The sequence below is a fragment of the Onychomys torridus genome, chromosome 16 (genome assembly GCF_903995425.1).
Source record: "Onychomys torridus chromosome 16, mOncTor1.1, whole genome shotgun sequence".
NCBI classification, from domain to species: domain Eukaryota; kingdom Metazoa; phylum Chordata; class Mammalia; order Rodentia; family Cricetidae; genus Onychomys; species Onychomys torridus.
In genome coordinates this window covers 22,729,001-22,741,214 of record NC_050458.1, presented here as the reverse complement: position 1 = coordinate 22,741,214, position 12,214 = coordinate 22,729,001, and the positions used below count along the sequence as shown (strand labels likewise).

Below are 12,214 nucleotides of genomic sequence, written 5' to 3'. Positions count from 1 at the left end.
CTTTCTCTCTCTCTATCTTTCATTTGTTTTTTAATTTTTGTATTTTTGTTGTTTCTTTTTTTGAGACAGGGTTTCTCTGAATAGCCCTGGCTGTCCTGGAACTCATTTTCCAGACCAGGCTGGCCTTGAAACTCAGAGCTCCACCTGCCTCTGTCTGTGCCTCCTGAGTGCTGGCTTGGAGTTTTCTTAACCTGAATACTTTCTTAACCTGAAAACATTTTCATTAGTTTAAAGCTGTGAAATCAGGTGTCAATACCTGAGTAAAGGAAATGTAATGAATTCTTAAAGAATCTAACATCCCCGGAAGTCTCCCAGAGAACTAAGCATTCCCTAAACTTTCTTCCAAATTGCTTTCTAAACACTAAACATTGTCTTCCAAATTGATTTCTGAACAGTAAAAGAAACTGAGTATGCATAATTAGAGGAAATATCAGCATGTTAGTATTTTTCTCTCTCTCTCTTTTTTTAAGTAAGCACATATTATAGTTTCTAAATTATTAGGAAGTATTGGGATGTCATAGTCTTTTCAAAGATACTGCAATGTTTCTCTTAGCATGGGATTTTTAGATTTGTGGGAACAGGTTTGGAAGGCAGTAGAGGGCTTCTGAAATCACATCATAATGTCTAAATGTATGTGAATTATTTTGGGAACACAGTCAAAAATTATCAAATGTCTATCATATTCTCTGGGTTTTTTTTGCCATAAGAAGCATTAAGTATTTCCGACAGCTATGCTTCATGTAACATACTGACATTTGTGTTCCTAGTTCTACATCTCATCTCTATCAGTGACAGTTTTTGTAAAATTTTAAAATAAAATTAATAAGAAAAGCCCTGCGTCATATACCACTGCATTTAGTGTATCTAACATAAAATAGTATTGTTTCAACCCTTGCAGGGACCCAAGACTCTTCAAGGTTGTCTAAGCTAGTTATAATAAAAGTAATGTATTGTTGTCTTGATGCAAAAAGAGGTGGCTAACCTGCCAGGCTTTCAGGGAGAAACAAATCATTGCACTGAAGTGACGATGACTCCCCCACCCCTGTGCACCCCCCCCACCCCATCCCAGCACACTCACAAGGAAAGAGCAGTATCATTTGAGATGCCCTAGATGAAGCAATGTAGATTCCTGATCAAATTTCAACCCTCAGCTTCATGGGTTCTTAAGACTCTGTGTGAAGATATGGGAAGCACATGGAAAAGCCTTCTGCTGTGCACTTAATCACTGTGGTTGTTGGCTGGATATGTTTCCTTGTGTTGTGTTCTGTATTGGACACTTAGATCCTAGAAAATCATTTTTCTTGAATGAACAAGCTACAATTATTTTGTTGTTTTCATTTATTTTTTTAAGTATTAAGATAGTATCTTAATCTATAGGTCAGGTTGGACTTGAATTCAAATCCTCCTGTCCCATCCTTCCAAGTGCTGGGATTATGGTTCTAAACTAATAATGTTCAGCTTTAAGGATTTCTTCTAATTCAATGAAGCGAACCTGCCACCACAGTGTCAAGGACTGATGGTGTCTGCTGTTGCTGGAAACCCTGAGCATCCAGAAGAAAATTTCTATGTGGGAAATGTCCATTTCTGAGATTTAGTGGATGAGCTAAGAGACTGTGCTAAGGACTGAGTGTGCTTTTTAATAGTATGATATTAATAATTTGAACATCTGAATAACTTAGTAAAGGTTTCAGTATCAACATGTGATATTACAAATATATGAATGTTTTAAAAGATGGTTTATTTATTTATAGGATAGATTTTGCCAAGGCTGGCCTGAACTCATGATCTTCCTGCTTCAGACACTCGGTGTCTAGGACAATAATCACAATACACAGCACCAACCAAGAGACACATTAACAATGTTAGATGGACAAGTTTTTAAGTGGCAGAATACCCAAAGTTCACTCCTGTTTCTGTAGGTGGGGCGGTGGAACCTCACACGCTGTCTAGGGAGACTATTAAAATCTTGGTCTATTTCAATGACATGGATGTGGAAAGAGCAGCTTTATTTTCCTGGAGCTCCATCAAAGCAACAGATAAATACCAAACAAATGCAAGAATATAGTTTTCTTGTGTAATACCAGTCAGTAAATGCACACACACACACACACACACACACACACACACACACGCCAAACACGAGAGAGAGAGAGAGAGAGAGAGAGAGAGAGAGAGAGAGAGAAATGCATAAATGCTCCTATTTCCTGCTTTTTCCCTCCCTTCCAAATACAAAATTAAAGACCCAGAAAAGTAAAGTACCTTTCTAACCCCACAGACAATACATACCAAAGGTGTGATTTGCACATAAGGTCTATTATTGCGAATCCCTTTTGCTTATAGGGAACTTTATCTTATAGCTTTAAAATGTGCTAGCATTTTCTCTCTTGCCTCAGCAGGGTAAGGGAGAGAAGAAGTTCACACATGTAGTTTATATCTGCCCACAACAGGAGGACATGCAACATTGCTTTGTGCATGATGAACTACAAGGTAGAAACAACAAACGTATTTTTCTTTAATAAAGAAACTCAGTTTTATAGGTGCTCTGTTGCTTGAATTGTTAGCATAGGGATGGTTAACATTACTCACCAACAGGTAGAGCACCCTAATTTTGGGTAGTTAGGTGGTTAGAGATGTAGGGATGGAGGCTATGAGGCCCTTTGCAGGAGAGGCTTACAGGTAGAGACTTGGCATCCCACAATGTCGATTCTACTTCTAACTCAGTTTAATTTACATTACAGGTCATGGAATAGAAGTTGGGTCATACTTTATAATAATAATTTACCATTCCCCAAACCCTGAAAAATCAGGAGATTCAAGGCTAATTGAGTGAGATGAAATTGTGCTCTGAAATTGAAGCCAGTCTTTGCAACAGTTGAATCACCTCAGACAGAATTCAAAGACTGAATGAAGTCAAGAGGATGATGGCTGGGGAAATGAGGAAGTGGGTGTCACCAGAGTGGACTGAAATCCTCCACCACAGCAATGCTTCCCAGAGGTGACATGACTTGTGTCTTTTGAGGGTGGGGGCTGGGGACAGGCTTTGCTGACCCAGCTCTGGGGGATGGGTCTAGCTGAACTACCTGGCACTGTAGCCAAACTGCAACCCTCGTCAGAAACTCCACACCTGTCTGATGTGCAATGTGCAGAAACCGCTCTCTCAGTTTATTCTACCCTTCTGTTTACGTTTGAACTTGGACTATGACCCAAATTTATAGTAGGATCTTATCAAAAACAATAACCCAGTCATCAAGACACAGTAGAATTAAAAAGAATTCCACATCAACGGCACGAAGAAGGGAGAGAAAAGAAAAGAGAGAGGAAGGAATAAAAGAATTGGAAGTAAAAGGCAAGCGAGGCTTTACCAAATTACGTTAGCCACTTTTCAAAGACCAAGTTACTGCGAAATCCGATCTCATTTTTTCCTAAACAGCTCCACCTACTGTCCATTTTTACTCATTGAACTTTTTTTTTTTTTTTACCTTTTACTTTGGGTGGGGGGGGGGGCTGGGGTGGCGAGGGATCAAGGAAAAAGAATAGTGGGGCGCAGACGCCTGCATGTTGAGGAAATAACCGGGAAAATGAACTGTCCCGTCTTGGTGGCATTGGATTTTTTTTTTTAGTATTTTGAAATCATTAAATTAAAGGCTCTCAAGAAGTAAAAGTCACTTCAGCGGACTTCAGAGATGACAGCTTCCCTTCCTTGAGTGTTCTCAGATTTATTTGTATCATCATCATCATCATCATCATCATCATCAGATAAGTTTCTTTCCTGTGTGTCTTTTGTACGTTTTCATATCTGGGAATCCTAATACAAAGAAATTTTAAAATATTTTCTCTTTTCAGTTCTCAGCCCACCCACAGCGAAAACTTCTGCAGCAGCGGAGAGGTGTTGACGCTTGCCTTCAGCCTAGAAAGTTGGCAGAAAGAAAGGGTTAACAAATGCCAGACTGGTCGCCCTCTTTTTTTCCGGCTTCCTAGGCGGTTTGGGGAGGCTCCAGGTAGCAGGGGCGTACACACACACACACACACACACACACACACACACACACACACACCGCTATCTTGCCCAGGGCAGTGATTTAGCTTAAGAGAAACATTGGGACTTAATCACTTATATGTAAGAGGGAGTTTATCCGATCCAGGGAATCCTTTTAACCAAGAAGGACTTCAGCAGTGTTTGCAAAGCAGGGCTCCCGCTCTGCCGCCAGAGGAAGGAGAGTCAGGAGGTGGGCAGCATCTGTGCGCTGCGTTTCTCTGCACACGCTAACAATCAAGTTAATTGAATTCATTGGACTTTAGAAGCGGCCTCTAGCTCTAAGAGGGCTTTGAATGGCCAATTTCTCTTTCTTCCCCCACCCCACTCCTCCCCGCCTCCCATCCCGCCTAGTCCCTCCCCTCTGGGTTCCCCAGTCCACACCTCCCTCCTCCACTCCCCTCTCCCCTACTCTCTCTGTCCTATTAAAACACCCACCGGCTCACTTGTTAGGACCCCCTTAAGTTGGAGGAGGCAGAAAGGCAGCGACAGCAAGGCAGGAGAAGTCAAGGCGTCTGGAAAGAATTACCCAGTCCTGGCTTCGAGCAGCCCATTGAACCGGGGACTTGAACCAGCCAAAGACTTCTCTCTCCATTCTGCGCTTCTTCACCGGGCTTTTAGGTTGATGTGAAAAAGAGACTTTGCCTTATCGGAGGGAGGGGGATTGGAGCAAATAGCAAAACGGGGGGGAAAAGTTAATTTATTTTTAAAGCACGTTTAACAAAAAGAATTAGAAGATTTAAGTACAACGGAAATAATAAAAGAGAATATTAGTATAATTTCTTCTCAAAGAGGGGAGAACCAAGCACTGAAGTCTCCCCCATCTTTTTTTTTAAATGTTGTTTTTAAATTTTTTATTTTTTTTGGCCGGTCGTCTCAAATTCATCTGATTTCTTATTACCTCAATTTTGGAAACTGCCTTCCACGACCCTCCGGGACCACACAGACAGGCTGAGGAAGAGTTTATGAGCAGGAGCTGAACAAGGTACGTTACACAGGCGCGTTTGGGTGAACTGTGCATGCCCTAGATGGACCCTGGGCAAGGAAGAAATTATCCATAGAGCTTGGGGGGGAAAAAAAACAAAAAACACCCAGTTTCTATAGAAACACGTGAGGTCTAAAGTTTTCTTTTTCCAACAAACTGCATATTAGGGAATATTGCCAATCACTATCAAATCTGGCAGCAGCTTTTATCATCCCTGTGCTTTAGCCAGAAATCCCGTGCCTCTTAGGACGCACAGGTAACTGTGTAGCCCAGGGAAGCTGATTGTCCGGAGATGTACTTTTCCACTAGGCATCTTCCGGATCTTCCGGAGCGTCAAATGGGCTCCGGGGCTAGAAAACAAGGATTTCCACTGTGTAAGGAAAATTGCATTCCATAAATGTCCTTACCTTCCCACCATTCCCTTCTTCCTACCCACCCATCCCAGTTGCTATGTGGGCAGGAACACCCTGACACAGTTCTGTGTGCTTTAAAGTGAGTGGGTGGGTGGGTGGGTGGGGAGCTGAATTTTGGCTTGCATTGAAAGGGTTAAGCGATCCAAGCTTCTAGCTCTGTTGGGCTGAGACCCCACGGAAGGAAAGTCCTGCGCCACCTCCTCGCTACCATCCTGGTTCAGCCACTCCCCCCTTTTCCAGGGCCTCCACTCTTTTGCAGTTTCCAAACTCCATTAAAGTGTCAGGCGGGGTGCATCCGGGCTCAGCCACCCTGTGGAAGCCTTTCTGGGGCGAGGGGTCCCAAACGAAGGCGGTGGCACTCGCCACTGGGGGCGAGTGGAGGGCGCGCATCCCTCCTTGCTCCAGGCTGTCGCCTGAAGCCCAGAGGCAGGGCGTGCGCCGGGACAGCTTTGCGCTCCGGCAGCTGCACCCTTTCCTGAGCCAAATACGACGTGGCACGGAGCACGCTGGCGCTTCTTTCCTCTGCTGCAGATGAAGACACCGCTGTGTGGGGGGGACTTAGGGGTTCTCTTCCTAGACCCTTGCCCAGGGTGGGGTTGAGAGGCCCTGGGAGCCGGAGTGGAGGTGGGAGGGGAGCCAGAGGCTGGGTTGAGACGGGATAATCAACACCTTGGGCGGAATTCGTCACGGTGGTTCCCGCCCAGAGTGAGCCAGGGCTTAGAAAGCGGTCCCGGTGAACCAGAGGGCGGGTCTGAAAGGAGGGTCTGTGTGAGGGTGAGAACTTCGCGGCGACAGAGGCGGCTTCCTCTGGCCTAAGAAAGACAGCCCAGGGGAAACAGCTCTGAAAAGGACCATTAAAGCTGGGAAGAAGGGTTGGGAGCAGGGTGGTGTCTGAGGACCAGGGCTTACAAGACCCGGGTCTTATTACACAGTCTTCGGTTCCAGTTTCCACCAGCACTTCTCTGGACATCCCCCAAACGCCAGGGCACACTATCCTGACTCAGGTACCCTGAGCCACTAGGGAAACCAGCTGCAGAAACCCCGTCCGGGCTTGGAACATGTAGAAGCCCAGCCGGCCCCTCCCCGCCCTTCACTTCTACCTCCTGGGACAACTTTACTGCCAAATGAGTCTCTGCGGCAGCTGCACAGAAACGTTACACTACTTCAACCCACGTGGCTGGGCTGGGATTGCATTTGATGTCACACCCTGGGAGGGGTGTGTGTGATGCAATGGGTTTGGAGGCTCTGATTGGCCAGGAAAGGTTCCCCCGCCTCCCGCACCCCACCCTAACCCCCACCCCCCACCCCGCGCTAGAGGCCAGAGTATATATATATAGACACTCAAGGTCTGCTTAGTGTAAAGAGAAGGAAAGCAGACTGGCTTCCTTGAAGTGGTGTGGTACTTGGTGGAGCAGCCTTCCTGCCCGTTGTAGATGTCAAGGCTTAGCCTGGGATTTCCCTTTACAGAGAGACATATGGCAGTGTACCTTTGGAGGTGTTAAATCTGGTTGTGATTTGTTTTTAATAGGTTATTTTAAAAATAAATATTTGAATAGTAGACACATATTTGATCTTAGGATCTGAGGCTTTTAAATTGAAAGACGCCTTTCTGTGGAACGAATATCCATGCCCATCAACCTATTTACTTACGGGATAACGTTTACATTTTGCAAAAACAATCAGGTTGAAAATAACTCAAATTTAAATCTTTCTCTTTGCCTTCTAGCCTATGCAAAAATGAGTCATTCATAAGTTTAATGTTTACAATTTCCTAGATAAGATTAGTTACTCACATGAGATCGTGTTTCTGAATATTAATCATCTCTCAAAGGTTTTCCTAGTAGAGTAGTGGTTCTTTCACATTTTCAGTGAAAATTTAGAGACATAAAGCACAGATGTGGTACATATGTTATGCTTTGCGTGTTCACAATTCTCAACAAACCCAAATCCTATGTGGAGGTTCTAGATTAAAGCCTTTTACCTGGAATATGATCTTTCTTAGTCTCCTTCCTTTACCCCTTACCAGAGTTAGATGACTAGACACCTGCATTGTAAATGTGTTGATTAGATACATTTTACCTAGTTTGGTTCTATTATATCTAACACCAGATCCAAACTTTACCAAATACAATCATCAGCATATACAAATCCAAATATATAACACATTAGTGATTAGCATCAAATTTGCATATCACTCTTCAGAAAGTAAATACTATATACAGGCAGCTGTTGTCCAGGAAAACAGGACGTGTGCAATGGGTGACTAAGCAATAGTTGCTAGAAAGTACGGAGGTAGCACACACTGCTCCTTTTTTTTTAGCTCTATAGGGTGTAACTTCACAGCATTGCATTTCATAATTACTTTTCCGTTTGGGCTAACCTTGCCAAGTAAGATTTCTTGATGTTCTGATTTCTCGTTCAACCTCCTTCTTCTTTCCCTCCCTTCCTCTCTTCCTTCTTCCCTTCCTTCTTCACTCCCTCCCTTTATTTTTTTTGACATGGTCTCACTATGGAACCCAGATTCATTTCCAAATCAAAAATTCTCAGCATCACCACACCTCACTACAAGACTTTACAAAGCATTTTCCTCTTTGATTTTTTTAAAAACACATTAAAAATGATATCTTTTTCTAGATATTTCCTAATTTTGGCTCTGTGGGGAAAGCCTTTGTCTTGGGATCCAAGTGGAGATCCCCTTTGGGGAATTTTCATTGCACAATATCATTTTAAATCTGAGAATGAATAACAAGGAGTTGTGTGTTATTGACTACCTGCATCATGCATGATGTGCAGTCCACAGATTTATGTAATGAGGGACTAACCCATAAGCTCTGTGTCTTTCTGAGTTCTTTTCATCCATGAATAACCAGGCTTTGTTCTTCTAGAAGCTGCAAGGATAGGGACAGAGCTCTTGGGAAACTGTTGTGTTGACTGAAAAAGGGTTATCTCCTTGTATAGAAAATTTATGGCCATAAGTTACCACAGCTTGAGTTTCATCACTTTCCCTGTCACAAAAACGTCCATAAGAATGAGTATCAACTTGCTACATAAGGCTTTACATTATTTCACAGGGACTGAACATTTGTGCTGTACTTTACTGCATAACGTGACCTAAACAGTAAGTTTCTAAGTCCAAGTATTGGTAGTCAGGAAGGTTGCATGTCAACCCCTTGTAATTTCCTCCTTCACTATGAACACCGTGCAGGATGGTGACATTCAGGAGCCACTTGCAGTTTGGGAAGAAGGATATCCTAGAGGAACATGATTAAAATTGATGGTGTAAGGAGGAGAAATTTGAAGCCTGAAGTTCCATTAGAGTGACAGGCAGTTAAAAGGCTTTGTATTCTGATCCTGCCTAGTTGGCTCCAGGGTCTTTGCTAGGAAAACTGAGGTGAGACTAGAAACAGACAGACAACTTCAAAGAAAACGCAGGTCAGAGGGGTAAGAGAAGGGCATTGATGTGCTCCATTATGAAGACTTGGGAGAACTTCAGTTGGGTATTTCTAGCTCTGGTTTCTAACAGGTAAGAGAAGGAAATTACAGGATAAACATCAAGGTGAAGGAGGATTGAACTCTGTAACTCAGCCTCTGCTGGCCCAGACTTTGTTGCACTTTAGAATCTTGTGATACTCTAGTTGCAGCTTACATCAAGGAACTCTGAATACTGTCCCAACAACACACCAGTTGATTTTATATGTCTTTAGGTCAGTGGGATATATATCAACATTTGGGAACCACTGAATTTTAAGCTTTCATTCGCTATCAAATTTTTTTTTTTTGTCCATGGCTAGCTGCCAGAAAACTATCATGTGAATATCTTTTATTATGGAGAAGCAAGTTTCCATTATCCTTGCTGATGTCACCTGTCTGCACCAATACTCCCAGTTCTAAAGACTGTTCATAGCATATAAGGTCTAGAGGGGAAAAAATGAGGCCCTTACAAAATATTTAATGAATTTATGGTAAAGAAAGTTTATGTTCCAGTACTGATCTATATATTGGTAGAGTCTGGAGCAGTACTTTCAATAAAGAAACATCCTTTATATGCCTTCTGTCATCTCTGTGTCATTAATGTGATGACATGTTGGTCGCAAGTTACCGTCTTCAATGGATTTGAAAATATAATTAGGAGAGGAAGCAGGTGTGGACTTCATAAAGTATTATTCTCTATTTGCATTAAACTATTGGCTGTATCAACAATAATGGCTAAAAGAACCATTTTTAAATACACACCGTGTTTCAATTAAAGCATTTCATATATGCACCATTCCTCAAAATGGTATTATTCACAAGTCCTTCAGAGACCAGGAAATGAAGTCCAAGGAGTGGATACCAAGAAGGATTTCCTGTCTATTCTCATCAGGTAAATGTGGTGAAGACCAACGGAAATGGAGGGTTTAGTGTAACCCATGTTTATCTGTGACACCAATGGCAACAATACTAAAATTCATGAGTCTTAATGCTTCTCTCAAAATTTGAAGTTCCATGATATCAGTTGAATTGTCACATAGCTTCTTCACAGAAACCTTCAAAAGTTCATGTAAAGTCAGCTAGCTGGTCTAAGGCAAAGTTTGGATTGAATCAAATTGTTCTAACCCCTAATTCTTCTGTACTGTTGTTCATCATGCCATAATTGATTAACTATTAACTAACAGGTAGTAGTGGCTACAAGGAAGGCAAATGAAGATAATTAAGTCATTATAAGTAGGAAAATAGCATTACAAAGATTGAATTGATAGCTATTTCTGTTTAAGCTTCTTTTTAAGCATCTCCTATCTGTCAATCTCATTATCTCCTTTGCAACTCTACATGACAGCTCCACTGCAAAGCTTAAGAACCTGAAGTCAGATTATCTTATGTACCTTGTTCAAGGTTGCCCAATGATTAAAAGGAGGAGCTGTGATTATATCTCAACTCAATCTGTTGCTTTAGGCCAAATTCTATGGGGTGAATGACAAACTGAGATTTGAACATAAGTATATCTGATTTCAAAACTTTTGCTAGTCAGAGCCTCATAATCTCTCCAGTTGAAGAGACAACACAGGTGTATATGTGTGTGTGTGTGTGTGTGTGTGTGTGTGTGTGTGTGTGTGTGTGTGTGCATGTGTGAGCACACACACACACATACTCACAGACACTCACAGGCACAATCATAATCACAATTACAAGTCATTAGAGCCAAAATATAAAGCTGTGTGAGGATTATTGTACAGAACAGTACTACAGAGGATAGCCTTTTGGTGTATGAAAGATATTCTCCTTATTCCTTGTAGCCCAAATGTGACTCCCTTACTCATAAAGTTGCGCAGATTACAAGTCATAATTGCTCTGGATGCTCTCAGAGACCATGCATATCTTCTGTCTTTATTATCTTTATTGCCCCAAAGTCTTCTAGAGTTGGTCTGGGACTCCTCACAGTCATTAAACTGTATACACTGGGAGGGACCACCTGACCTACTATCTGCTCATGCAACAAATCTGAGTGAGCTTCAGTTCCCCAGATCAAATATATAAGGATGCTGTATGAAATCTATGGGAACTCAGTTGTCAACATGTCACTAAGACTTTTCCTCATGGTCAAGAGTGAGGAAAAGGCCCTGATGCTTACTGACCCAGGGTCTCATGTTGGGGAGATGAGCTACCAGTAAGGCTGTATGTCTCCTCACAGGTGGTAGTACTGAAAACAGTACTCCCTTTCTTATGGCAAGACAGGATTTCTGTTGCTGGTATTAAAATCACACTTTCTTAGATGGACCACTAGCTTATTTGGAAGCAACACTATTCTTTATCTCTTTAAGCTACATGCATATGGAAAAGTACACAAGTCCAGGAGTTCTTGAATATTGCCTGGTCATATATCAGAACCCACGTGATTGTTCATTCTCTACACACCCCAATGACAGGACGAATTTTGAAGTTGTCCCCTAATTTTCCCTTGTACCATGCAGTTTTTTAGCTAGAAACAAAAGACTTCTGTGTAATTTCTCATAAGGATTCAAAATTTTCTCAGCAAATGCTATCAGGATTTAGGGCACTGTGAGTCCCAATCCTGATTTGTAACTTGGGGTGGGCAATTTCAATACTCAGTATCTTGGTTTCTTTGTCATATACATGAATTATGATGTGTGATTATTAATAAGTTTGCCACATAAAGACATTAAGATGAAATAAGATCATATGACTTAAAATAAAGCAAAAGCCTTTCTTTTCTACTTAAAGCCAAATAAATGACAAATAACTATTGGCTGCCACTGCATAGGGGATAATGATGATGACAATTTTGATGAATGCATTCTCTCAGCTGAGTGAATATTAACTGTAAATTAGGCAGTGTTTTATGTCATGGCATACATTAGTAAAAACAGCAGATAGATAAATATATAGATAGATAGATGGAGATAGATAGATAGATGAGAGAGAGAGAGGTACAGATGCATGGATTTATGGATGGATTTATGAGCTTATACTGTATTAGAGTAATCCATTCTCTTACATTTTGTTTTGACCTAAATTTTGGGGGAGAAAAGAAATTATTAAATAGTTGCTATCAAGTCCAAGTACAGCAGCAATCCAAAAGCCAATGGGCTAAAATCTAATCTAGCCACTCCCCAAATTCAAGTTCTACATTTGAAATATTTACAGTATGTAAATTTCTAAATCATCTTTCTTCGGATATAGGACTAAAATAACCCAGCTTCTCTAATTCAAGAGAAAAGCCTTACGGACATATTCTTCTTTTAGTTGGAAAGTAGGTTTGTGTAACAGAGTGTTTGAATTAAGGAT

At 41.7% G+C, this 12,214-nt stretch overlaps 1 protein-coding gene across 1 annotated transcript in view; it reads left to right on the top strand.

The window, feature by feature from the left end:
• The first annotated feature begins 4,467 nt into the window (after nt 1-4,467).
• Nucleotides 4,468-12,214, top strand: part of Has2 (hyaluronan synthase 2) — a 28,231-nt gene continuing 20,484 nt past the window's right edge. Inside the window, exon 1 of the mRNA XM_036208671.1 lies at nt 4,468-5,018. The gene's annotated coding sequence lies outside the window, so the exon portion shown is untranslated. The remainder of the gene's footprint in view (nt 5,019-12,214) is intronic.